The following is a 13,652-nucleotide window of genomic DNA, read 5'->3' on the forward strand; positions in this document are numbered from 1 at the left end:
TGCTTTATGCCACTCCATGTTGAAGTATTTTGAACAAGAAACTGCCGTCTTGCAAATGGCGCCCAACAATACAAATTACAACTTGCGCTGTACCGCACATTATTAATCTCTGGAAAAACGTAGAGTTAAATTTTCAAGCACATAGGCATGCTACCGCTACTGTAATAAGGGGTTTGGTTTATCAGGCATATGTTACAAAATACATACATCTCCATCCACGGTTTTATCATACGAAGATTCAAACCGAAGTAAAATAATTCTGAAAATATATTTCTATTGTTTCATTGTTTTCAAAACATAGATTTCCTACTTTTCACGTACGTCACAGTGAGACAATTAATATTTTTGCGTATTCTTTTGCATACAGAGTAACAGTTCGCTTAAACATGTCATGTCAACCAGATACAAATATTTCTCGTTACCAGAGGACCAGTACAACTATCTTCCCTATTTCGCGATAATACAAAAAATGGCTGTCTAATTTTGAACTTTTCTGATGTCCTCAGTCAGTGCTATCTGATGTGAAACCCATATCACGCAGTATTATTCCAGAAGAGGGGGACAAGCTTGGTATAGGCAATATCTTCAACCGACATGTTATATCTTCTATGTGTTCTGCCAATTAATTTCAGTGTTCGGTTCGCTTTTCCCACAACACTATCTGTGCGATCGTTCCAATTTAACTTGTTCCTAGTTTTAAGCCATACATAGTGAGCTAAACTCATAACCTTTATATTTGTGTGAGTTATCGTATGACCAAAATTCAGCAGATGCCTTTTGGCACTGACGTGGATAAATTCACACTTTTTCATTATTTAGAGTTAACTGCTAATTTTCACACTTACAGATATCTTGTTTAATTGATTTTACAATTGCTTTTGAATACATGAAAACTTAAATGGCAGTATCAACTGCAAACAACCTCAGAGGTTTGTTAAGACTATCTCTTAAAACGTCAATATAGATCAGGAACAGAAGAGGGCCCGTAGCATTTCCTCATGAATCACAAGATATCATTTCTATATGTCTTCTCGCCAATGACAAGAAACTGTCACATGTCTGACAGGAAATCACGAATCCAGTTGATTACAAGTTTTTTGTGAGGAACGGTGACAAAAGACTTCCGGAAATCTGAAAAACATTTGGATATCACTCCTGTATAGCATTCATTACTTTGTGAGAATAAAGAGCTAGTTGTATTCCAGAAGAACCAAATTTTCTGAATCCGTGCTGCTATTTCTCAATAATTCGAGGTAAAAAATAATTTTCGAACACAATATATATTCCAAAATCCTACTGCTAATGGACCTTAGCGAAATGGGTCTTTATTTCAGCGGATTAACTCTGTTTCCTTTCTTGAGTATTGATGTGGCCTGACTAGCTCCCACTCTTTACGTACGGATCTTTCATTTAGTGAGTGTCTGTGTATGATTGCTAAGTACGGAGCTGTTGTATCAGTATACTCTGAAAGGAACCTAACTGGTATAGAAAATGGACCAGAGGCCTTGCTTTTGTTAAGTGATTTAAGCTATTTCGCTACACCCAGGATATCTATGTCTAAGTTACTCATGCTGGCAGTTGTTTTTGATCAGAATTCTATAATACTTACTTCGTGTTCGATCACGAGATTCCCAATGTAATTCACGAAGCATCTCTGTAATACTCGTGTGTTGATCGAACCTCCCGGTAACAAATCTAGCAGCTTGCCCTGAATAGCTTCCAAGCCTTCGTTAAATCGGCCTAGTGCGGATCCCAGCCGGCCGCGGCGGTCTCGCGGTTCTAGGCGCTCAGTCCGGAACCGCGCGACTGCTACGGTCGCAGGTTCGAATCCTGCCTCGGGCATGGATGTGTGTGGTGTCCCTAGGTTAGTTAGGTTTAAGTAGTTCTAAGTTCTAGGGGACTGATGACCGCAGCTGTTGAGTCCCATAGTGCTCAGAGCCATTTGAACCATTTTGCGGATCCCATTCAATCGACCAATACCGAAGAATACGTCACACTAGTGTCCTATATATGATCTCCTTTATACATGAACTACACTTTCCGACAAACCGAATCAACTATTTGCCTACCCTCCTACAGTGCTCATTCCATTTCATATCACAAATGGCTCTGAGCACTATGGGACTTAACATCTATGGTCATCAGTCCCCTAGAACTTAGAACTACTTAAACCTAACTAACGTAAGGACAGCACACAACACCCAGCCATCACGAGGCAGAGAAAGTTCCTGACCCCGCCGGGAATCGAACCCGGGAACCCGGGCGTGGGAAGCGAGAACGCTGCCGCACGACCACGAGATGCGGGCATTTCATATCACACGTCAATGTTACAGCGAGATAGTTAATCGATGTAACTGTGTGGTGCAGCAGCCTACTAATGCTGTATTAGAATATTAAGAGATCCTTTGTCTTACTTAGTTGCATTAAGTTACTTTTTTGTGCCAGAAATTTTGTCTAAGTCGTATCCTCCTACAGATATTCAACGACGACAACTTCCCCTACGCCACAGCGTCATCAGTGAAGACCCACAGATTGATGCTCACCCATTCCGTCAAATCATTTATATATGTAGGGTACACAAGCGGTCCTATCATACTTCCCGGATGGGCTCCTGACGATATCCTTGTCTGTGATGTACACTCGCCGTCGAAGACAACGTAATATGTCCTGTTACTTAAGAAGTCACAGCCACTCACATATCCGGCAACCTATTCCGTATGCTCGTACTTCCGATAACAGTATTTATTGGGGCAACACGTCAGATTCAATCCAGATAGCTAGGATTATGGAATCTGTCTGTTGTTCTTTATCCATGGTTCACTGGAGATCTGAGTTTTACGGGAGAGATGCTTCCTAAATGCGTGATGGTTTCTGGACGGAAGCTTTTCTGTCGCAAAAAAAATTATTGTATTGGTGCCTGGAGTTTGTTCAGTAATTTTGCAGCGAACCCGTGTTAAGGATATTGATCTACGAGGGGTGGAACTTCAGCAGTGGCAACTATTTATTTACAGCTCGCACAAAATAGCTACGTGTTTCAGAGTTTTACTGACCTTTAATAGTAGTCACCTGCATTGTGTATAACCCGTTGACAGCGAGGTGAAAGTCGTAGGATACTCTTAGCACTGCCAGTTGTGATGACAGTTCAAGCAGCGCGGTCTATTGCCCGACGAATTTGTAGCAGTTCTGAAGATAATGCCGTCAAGTGTTTCCTTCAGTTTCGAAATCGAGTTGAACTCACGAGGGCTTGTCAAGGTAGTCTGCACTTAGCAGCCCCATCAGTCAAACAAATGAGTAGCAGCTTGCACTGTACTTGCTTGAGCATTGTCCTGCAATATAATGGCCAGGTCCTGTAGAAAGTGTCATCACTTCTGTCTGTATGCTGTTCATTTTTGGAACACAACCTACGACCAACTTAGAGACGGAAGTGTTGAAACTTTCCGCAGGACCCGACCATCATTTTGTAGGACAATGCTCAAGCACGTACAGTGCAAGCTGTTACTGATTGGTTTGACTGATGGGGCTGCCAAATACTATACCACCTACGGCACTTCCCTGACTTAAGCCCTCGTAAGTTCAACTCGATTTCTAGACTGAAGGAAAAACTTCACGGCATTTGCTTCAGAACTGCTACAAATTCGTCGGGCAATAGGCCGCGCTGCTCGAACTGTCAACACAACTGGCACTGCTAAGAGTGTACTACGACTTCCACTTCACTGACAACGGGTTGTACACAATGCAGGTGACTACCTTGAAGGGCAGTAAATCTTTGAAACACGTATCTATTTTGTACGAGCTGTAAGTAAGTAGTTGCCACTATTAAAGTTCCAACCCTCGTATAATTCTACAGGAGCGTTCTTTTACTCTTCTTGTATATATAAGTATCACTTGTGTTTTTTGCAATCGCTTGCGCTAGGCGGGAGACTGGCGATGAATGCAGATCAAATAAGGCCCAATGCTGTAGAGCACATACTCTAAAACAGCACTGAGATTCAACTACAAAAGAAGGAAGATCAAAGGCCTGTTTTTGAGTAACATACTAGTGACGATGAGGTCACTAGAGGAAGAATTGGAAGTCTGATTGATGAAGAACGGCAAAGGACATCGGTTGCAATTTGGCTGATTCCGCATTCGCCTCAAGCGACATAGGGAACCACAAAAACGTACATCGAATAGCTAAAACATGACAGCCACCTGGGTAATATACAACATTGTAATGCGGGTAGCCACAGCAACTAAACTTCATTACCATTGGAAGAAAAATGAACCGAAAGACAGCTGTAATTGGTTATTTCTTACTGAACAGTTTTCGCCACATTAAAACAGTATCCTCACATGATAACATTGTCAGCTTAATGCACCAAGGCGCCTCCAACGTTTGTGGTCAAAAATCAAACCCCTGTAGAGTATTCGTCCTTCTTTGCAGTGCAGTGCAGCAGGGATTCTTCGTTGTATGGTCTCGACAAGTCCTTGCTAGGTTTCTTGAGGTATTTGGCACCATATATTTTTGCAGGGGTTATACAGTTTCCATAGAGTACGGGCCAGTAGTTTGTCAGCGTAACGTTGGTTCCTAAAAGCAAAGATGGATTCAGATCAAGCGAATGAGACGGTTCCGCCATCAACCTGAGTTCACTGACTTGTTCCTCAAACACGACTCTAGCATTGTGAGACGGACAGTTACTCAGATGGAAGGTCTATCGACGTCGGTGAAGACATCAAACATGAAGGGATGCAGATGGTCCGTAGTAATGTTCACATGGGCCATAGCTGTCAAGGTGTCTTCGATTACTGTCACAGATTCCGTCCTAACATAACATAATATGCTCAGTAAGGTAGTGCTACACCCACAAGTCAGCGTCCTCATCTTGGTGCATAATCCCAACAGCCGTCCGCTTCCAATACGGCGCATCCAGATTCGACCATCGGCCTGGTGTAATGAGGAACGTTATTCATCCAACCGGGCGACACCTTTCCATTGATCTCTATAATCCTGTGGCAACTGCAATATTAATTCGCGGATCCACATGGCAACATGTAGGGGTGGCCTGCTGTGGAGATCTGTTGAATAAAGTGCGCTGAGCGACCTGCTCCGAAACACTTGTGCATGCAGCAGAGTTGTACTCTGTCGTAAGAGCTTCCACGGATTGCCGCACATCGTACTTTACGGAGTAGGCCAAACTCTGAATTCCACTTTCTGTGATGAGGTGTGAGCATCCAACAAATTGTCGCCCATTTTTCCTGTCACCACAACAGCCCCTACAACTGATCAAGTCTGGCACAGGGTTGAAGTGGCATGTAGTACCTATTGTCAGTTATACTCGATACCCAGCTGTGTGTTGTAACAGTTGCTGCTGCCAGAGGATACAATTCTGTATACCGCCAAGTATCTACAAATTTAGTCACATTTTCTTCTATACTGTAGGCACACAGTCAGATTCCGTTATTCACTAGCCGTATTGGTGCTACAATCTTCGTTCCCGGCCGTATACAAAGGCGACTGGAAACGGTAAGATGGGTACAGACACAACTGCGTAAAAGTCGTAAGGTGACTTCTGTACCTCAAGCATTATCCAACTAGGCGTTATGCAGGGCACATTAAAGTGAAGTACCGACTAAGACTCCTTAGTAGTAGGACACAGCTCTCACATTCCGGAGTTCGTCGGTACAGATATCAGTCCGGATACACAGATTTGCACTGAGAAGCTAAAACACGGCGACCAAATGTCCACCGCGGAACTGAATGCAGCCTATTAGTTTTACGGTCACACGAGGCTCTAAAGTAATACTGTAAGCGAATCGTAGACGAATAGAGTATCCCATTTCTTATCGATCTGTAGTTACACAAAGTCCCATAGTGATATTCGTCACTTCATCAACACTATAATTTCCTTGTATCGCCAGCATCACCATAATATCATAGAATCATTTACACCAACTTTATAAGACGTCGTCGTCCCCTGACCTTCATTGCTTACATGTTCCGCCCTCATAATCATATTCCACACATCAAGACGCTACATTCGAAACCTAACTCGATAAGATAAAGTCAATGTTGTATGAATTCATGTAAACGATATGCAATTGACAAGTGAGCACACTGTGGTTGAAATACTCGAGTCGAGGTTGGCGTGCACACATACATTCCAGACACGACGGTCACAGAGGCTTTTAGTTCAGGAGAGAGGCTGCACAGCAGGAAGCTGGTCCCTTCAGAGGACGACTCAGCCTACGTCGGCCGGTGACCGCCCATGTAGCGGACAGCGTGGGCCCAAGTGAAAGGAGGGAACGACCCAGTGTTCGGCTTAAAAGCAAATTCCGCTACATTGTGTGGGAGCGGCCAGGCTATGCATTCTTTACACATAGCACACAGTTTCAGAGATTGTCACAGGGAGACAGCAAACGCCAAACGCCAATGCTACAGGTTTCTGGATTGTTCGCCTTAAACCAAACGTCATTCTCCCGTTTTAGAAGAGCAATGCTGACTGCCAAACGATATTTCTGACACCTTGAGCTGATGGAATAATGGAAGAGTCTGAAAGATATACCCCTTCACATCTGGCGTGGAGAGGCGCTGTTCCATTGTTGTTCTTGGAGCAACACGTAACGAGAGCGTGTGCGCTCGTACATGTACTCGAAGGAGCGAGGAACAAGTCTCTCCTCAGTACTTCACTGGGAGAGCACCTCTGTCAGCGAATCGAAGTGCTACCTATAGTGAGTCCTTGCAATTAAGCGTTGTTCGCTGTGTTGGTCGACACACTTATTGTGCGGTGTGAACGGACACAGTTATAGTTAAATACCTGCGAGCGAATTTTGAGTGGCATCACGGTGGACTGGTTATCTGACTGGTGTACCACGCCAAAAGTTAGACTAGAGGTGAATAGGGATAGTTTGATTGCCGAAGGTCAATCCAGATAGGACGAGAGTTATCTTATTTGTCAGCAGCGAATGGCGCAGACAGCAGTCATCGCAGCTTACGGTATTGTGTGCTACAGCTATTGTGAGCCCCATATTTCCTCCAAAACAGTATACTTCACTGCACTTCACACGCGGCAGCCTCAACCGTACCTAGCATCATTCTAAAGGATGATTATTCAAGTTGAGTAGTCGCGCCTCTGAGCCATTCTGCCAAGTTGACAACCATCTTAAACTTTGTATAGAAATTTCATTAGCGAATCCTATCCTTGAGAGGTAACTTAACATTCTGAAAAGAACCAGGATATAGCTTGCTCAATTCATAACTAAAAGTGCCATTGTGATTTCTCAGAATTTTTGCAAAATAAATAATAACTGTCGTTAGTTTCATGTTTTTCTTACACTAACTAGCACTTCTCCAGTACCCAAGTATCCCACTAGCTACGTAAGACATTTTGTGATTTTTTTTATCATTTCCTTACAGCAGACGACTCCAGAAGATATTTATTGCTGAAAGTTTTTCAGGTATTTCTCTTTAGAACGTTAGGAGCGTCTGTCTGACTTCTGTAGTAGTGTGGAGGTGGAAATTGCATCTTGCAGGAGCCACAGGGTAAAGGGTACATCTCAGATTAATCCGTTGCACAGAATAACAGATCAACCCCACACCACATCAGTGCTGGTATTCGGTCCAGTCACACTAATGGCACCACCACTCACGTTCGACGTCAAAGTGCAGCAGTAGCATTGGAGGATATTTAAGGCGTGTTGGAGAATGCAGTAAATTTTGGTGCTGTGAAGCAACAAGGAAGAGTTTCATCTCTGACTTCTAAAAGAGAATGATCATTGAATTTCATCCCAAGGGTGGAAAAATGTTCGAAATGGCCGTATTTCTAAACTGCTCGAGTGCCGACATGGTTAACGTATTCCTTGAATTCAATATCGAACTAAACGAAACCGGTTTCGATACAGTTGCGATGCACCACTACGGCTGCGGAGATGTGTACGAGCGAATAAAAGTCCAACTGCGGAGCAAGTGACTGCCCAGCTGAATCAAGGGACTACCAACTGTGAATTCTCGACTTCCGTTCAGCGAACGATGCTGCGTATGCGCCTCCACAGCAAGCGTCTGGTTCATGCCCCATAAGGACTGCTGTTCGTCAGCAGCGAAGTCTGGAATTTTGCACACCATTATCGCAGCTGGATTTTCACGACACGTAGCGTTTCCAGATGAATCACGTTTTATTCTCCATCGGACAGCGGCCATTGGCGTGTACGGCGCGCAACTATGAAAACAAATACGCTGCTACAGTTATCTCTGGTGAATGTTATTGTGGCATCCCCTAGGTGATCTCATGATTCTGGAAGACACAACAGATAAAAAAAAAGTACTTATTTACTCTTGAGGACGCATGTTCACTAATACATGCAGATTGTTTTTTCCTCGGCACGATGAAATCTACTGGCAGTCAATTAAATTTATCTGCTATCTGATTTTTTAATATTTATTTTCAATTTGTGTAGCCTTTGACTGAAGTGCGGTTTTATCCGCTGCCAGTCTTCCCCGTCGTGGGATACTGGAATAATGATAAAGGGAAAGAAAGGAAGGCGTCATTCTAGCGACGATACGGGTCGCGAAAAAGGAAATCCACTGATGTAACAACTTCGCAATGACTCCGTATCTGGGAACGAAGGATTTTTAATAATTTTTTCATAATGCGAAGCCACACTCATTATATATTTCTTTAAAGTCAGTACCACCGTTTGACTGTTATTTGTAGTGTTACATTTACACTTACACGATCATGATTTCGGCTTCAAAGTGCCATTATCAAGTGTTTTAAGTGTTATACAGTGCCTAAGATGGTATACTCAGTGATAAAGCAAAACAGTAGGCATTACCAGAAACATCGATCCTTAGACAATGTGTTTAATAGTGTATTTTAAATACAACAGTATGCCATCTTAGGCACTGTGTAACACTTGAAACACGTGATAATGGCACTTTGAAGCCAAAATCATGATCGTGTAAGTGTAAATGCAACACTGCAAATAAATAACAGTCTAATGGCGGTACTGCGTTTAAAGAAGGTTTTTTAGACAGTGAAGCTGGCCGGTTGTTCGTGTGCTAATGTCGTATGTACTGAGGAATATGGATGGCGTGTCATGGTCCTCCTTATCCAATTACCAGGTGTTTTCAGTGGGGGAGATATCTGGAGAACATGTTTGACATGGCAATACCCTCTATATCAGCTCAGCATGGGCAACATGTTTTCTTGTTTTATCCTGTTGAAAAACAACAGTATCGAGAACTAATGACACAACACAGAATCCGGCCTTAACACGTTTTCAAGTTACCGGCTATGTGAACTACATGCTGATTCCCATAGAAAGTTACATTATAATTGAAACCGGTCAGTGCTTCCTCAATAAGTCGTTGTGACATCATAAGAATGTAATTTCGCTGCAGTCGTACCCTTCCTTCCAGTATTCATCGGCTTGAGCGCCATATTCCAGCAGTAGGAATAGAGCGATGTCTCGGTCTTAGGAACTAAAAATGGTCCAAATTTCTCTAAGCACTATGGGACTTAATATCTGTGGTCATCAGTCCCCTAGAACGTAGAACTACTTAAACCTAACTAAGTAAGGACATCACACACATCCGTGGCCGAGGCAGGATTCGAACTTGCGACCGTATCAGCAACGCTGTTCCAGACTGAAGCGCCTATAACCACTCGGCCACAGCGGCCTGCGGTCTTAGGAACTCTTCTCAGTAAAATCATTCTGGATGTTCTACCGTATCATTTTATAAAATGCTCAAAACGATGCAACTTGCCTTAAACTTCAGTTATTTTCGTAGTTTAGCATTTTAAGTATTTTATAAGATGACGCGGCCTTGCACACAGAACGTAATGAGACTGACTCTAGCTGCAGAAGCCTACATATTTACATACGAAACTTTTGCCATTCTGTGTCTACTTCCTTTAACTGTTCGTCAAGACGTTGCCTCCAATTCTTAAAATACTGCCAGGTTCTCTCCTTATGGTCACGACCTGAACCTCCAAAGTGCGCCCACCTGCCCCTGGCTGCGGAACGTTCCTAATTTCACAATGGGGACGAGCATCCTCTTTTACCGTCCTGAGACCTGGGCACTGGAAGACTCGGACGCTTTATCGTCACACTTCTCACGTAGTCCACAAAGTCCTATACTCTTCGTTTAGCTGTCCATAGTTGGCTGTACAATATTCGGTTTGCTACACTGAGTAATGGTTGGGGCAGCTTCTTCTCTGAGACGGCCCTTTTTTGGAGGTGTAAAATTGTCACTGGACTGGAAATAGGCACTATTTTACGACAGAGCACTATCCAGAGAGCAGACAAACAAATGAAACGTCAATTACAGAGAAGGTCTTCGTCATTAAGGCAAAGTGCTTTCCCCTATTCAGGATTCAGACTTCGCGTTCTCCGTTCTCATGGCGCTCTGAGCACTATGGGACTTAACTTCTGAGGTCATCAGTCCCCTAGAACTTAAAACTACTTATACCTAGCTAACCTAAGGATATCACACACATCCATGTCCGAGGCAGGATTCGAACCTGCGACCGTAGCGGTCGCGCGGTTCCAAACTGTAGCGCCTAGAAGCGCTCGGCCACCCCGGCCGGCCGGGTATTACAACCCAGTACGTTGTCCTCGACTGTGAGTGTTCATCAAAGACGAGGGTATTTTGAGAAGTACTGCAGAGAAGTGTGGTAGGGCCCCTATTATTCTCTATATCCATAAATGATCTGACGAAGACAGGGAGCAACAACTTGCTGCTCTTTTCTGATGATGCAGAGGTGTTCTGGAAGGTGTCGTCATTGAGTGACAGTAACAATATACAAAATTTCTAATTGGTGTTGTGAATGACACCTAGGTGTAACATTAGAAAAATATAAGTTAGTCCAAATGTGTAGGAAAACAGTGCCATAATGTCCGAAAATAGTATCAGCGGTGTGCTACTTGACTTACTCATGTCGACTAAATATCCAGGCTAACCTTGAAAATTAATATGAAATGGAACGAGCATATAAAATGGGGAAGGCGAATGGTCGACTTCTGTTTATTGAGAGGGTTTCAGAAAAGCGTAGTTCATCTGGAATAGGTGTATATAGAACACTAGTACGACATTTTCTTGACTACTACCAGATTGTTTGGTATTCCTACCACGTAGAGTTAAAAAAAGACATGAAAGAATATCAGAGGTGGGCTGCTCGATTGTTTGGTATCCATATCAGGTCCAATTAAAAGAAGACATCAAAGCAATTCAGAGGTGGGCTGCTAAATATGTTACTACTAAGTTTGACCAATACGTGTATTACAGAGGTGCTTTCGGAACTCAGATGGGATTCCCTGGAAGAAGGGCGACGGTCTGTTTACAGGCAGGCTATTGAGAAAATTTTGAAAACCGGTATTTGGAGCTGACTGCAGAGCAATCTTACTGTCACCAATGTACAAACTATTACGAACGTAAGATAAATTAGGGCTTTAACTGTGGCATATAGACAGTCGCTTTTCCCTCCTTCTGTTTCCGAGTGCAAAAGGAAGGGAAAACACTAGTGGTGGTACAATGTACTCTCCACCACACTCTCCACACTGTATACAGTGGATTACAGAGTATGCACACCATGTGACCAAAAGTAGCCGGACACCCCCAAAAACATACGTTTCTCATATTAGCTGGATTGTGCTGCCACCTACTGCCAGGTGCTCCATATCAGCGACCTCAGCAATCATTAGACATCATGAGAGTGCAGAATGGGGCGCTCCGCGGAATTCACGGACTTGTGTCATACGTCTGTACGCGAGATTTCCACACTCCTAAACATCCCTAGGTCCGCTGATTTTGATGTGACAGTCAAGTAGAAACGTGAAGGGACACGTACACCACAAAAGCGTCTGTTGACCGACAGAGTCCGCCGATAGTTGAAGAGGGTCGTAATGTGTAATACGCAGAAATCTCTCCACGCCATCACACACGAATTCCAATCTGCTTCAGGATCCACTGCAAGTTCTATGACAGTTAGGCGGGAGGTGAGAAAATTTGGATTTCTTGGTCGAGCTACTGCTCATAATCCACACCTCACACCGGTAAATGCCAAACGACGCCTTGCCTAGTGTAAGTAGCGCAAACAATGGACGATTGAACAGTGGAAAAACGTTGTGTGACGAATCACGGTACACAATATGGCGATCCGATGGTAGGGTGTGGGTATGACGAATGCCTGGTGAACTTCATCTGCCAGCGTATGTAGTGCCAAGAATAAAATTCGGAGGCGGTGGTGTTATGGTTTGGTCGTGATTTAGCGCAGGGAGCTTGCACCCCTTATTCTGTGAGGCACTATCACAGCACAGGCCTACATTGATATTTTAAGCAACTTCTTGCTTTCCACTGTTGAAGAGCAATTCGGGAATGGCGATTGGATCTTTCAACACGATCGAACACCAGTTCATACTGTACGGCTTGTGGCGAAGTTGTTACACGACAATAACATTCCTATAATGGACTGATTTGCACAGAGTCCTGACGTGAAACCTACAGAACACCTTTAGGATGTTTTGGAACACCGACTTCGTGCCAGGTCTCACCAACCGACGTCGGTACCTCTCATCAGTTCATCAGTGCAGCACTCCGTGAAGAATGGGCTGCCATTCCCCAAGAAACCTCACAACACCTGTTTGAAAGTACGCCTGCGAGACTGGAAGCTGTCATCAAGGCTAAGGGTGGGCCAACACCATATTGAATTCCAGCATTACCGATGGGCGCCACAAACTTGTAAGTCATTTTCAGCCAGGCGTCCGAATACTTTTGATCACATTGTGTATGTAGATTTAGATGTATTTAGATGCAGATATATTAAAATCTGCAAGAACGAGAAATGGATGAGGAACTACTTTCATTATATTTCTGAGAGCCTCTCTGTTACATAAAAGAAACTATCGCTACAACGGACATCATCGAACATCTCATGGATAGCATAAGATGTTACATGAAGATTTCACTGGATTCCAGCCTGGTGGCGTCGTCCAGAAAGCGCTCTATTTCAGCAAGTCGTCTTCTCGCCCGCCTCAGGCGTTCCTGACAACTGATTTTCTTCCGTTGGGCGGGCCTTTTATCTCCCCTGACCCACACCCCATCCTTCTGATGGCCTTTAGCAGCCTGTTTTCGGGGGTGAACCTGGCACTTGTTGGGGGAAGCCCGGCTCCTCGTGATGATCCGATGTGACAGACTCGCTGTCGCCAATGCCGGACACGGCCCTCCGCCTGTGCTCTTTAGTTGCCATGAGGGGAGCGGATTTCCACGCAGATTGCCATTGTATTTGACCACGCTCAAGTCTCAGTACCACGCCTTGCTTAGTTCAAATCCGCTGTTTTTATTCAAAATCCCAGAACGTGACCTGTTGCAACTGTAATTCATGACATGTCCGTGGAAGATGGAATGCTCAGTCACATCGGACATTGTCAGATGTTCATTGTCTCTGTGATGCTCATGCTTAGTGCATCTCTCCTGTACAGTCTGAATCGTCTATACATCCTCCCGTCATTCCAGCGGGTACCATATATTCCTGCTTTTCGGAGTCCTAGGTCATCAGGGCTGTCTCAAACCGGTTCGCATTTTATGAATCCAGATTGACGTTGGCTGTTGGTGACAATTTTAAATGTGTGCCGGACCAGGGCTCGAACCCAGATCTCCGCTTATCGCGAGTGGTTGA

Source organism: Schistocerca piceifrons, chromosome 8 (genome assembly GCF_021461385.2).
Source record: "Schistocerca piceifrons isolate TAMUIC-IGC-003096 chromosome 8, iqSchPice1.1, whole genome shotgun sequence".
Classification (NCBI taxonomy): Eukaryota; Metazoa; Arthropoda; class Insecta; order Orthoptera; family Acrididae; genus Schistocerca; species Schistocerca piceifrons.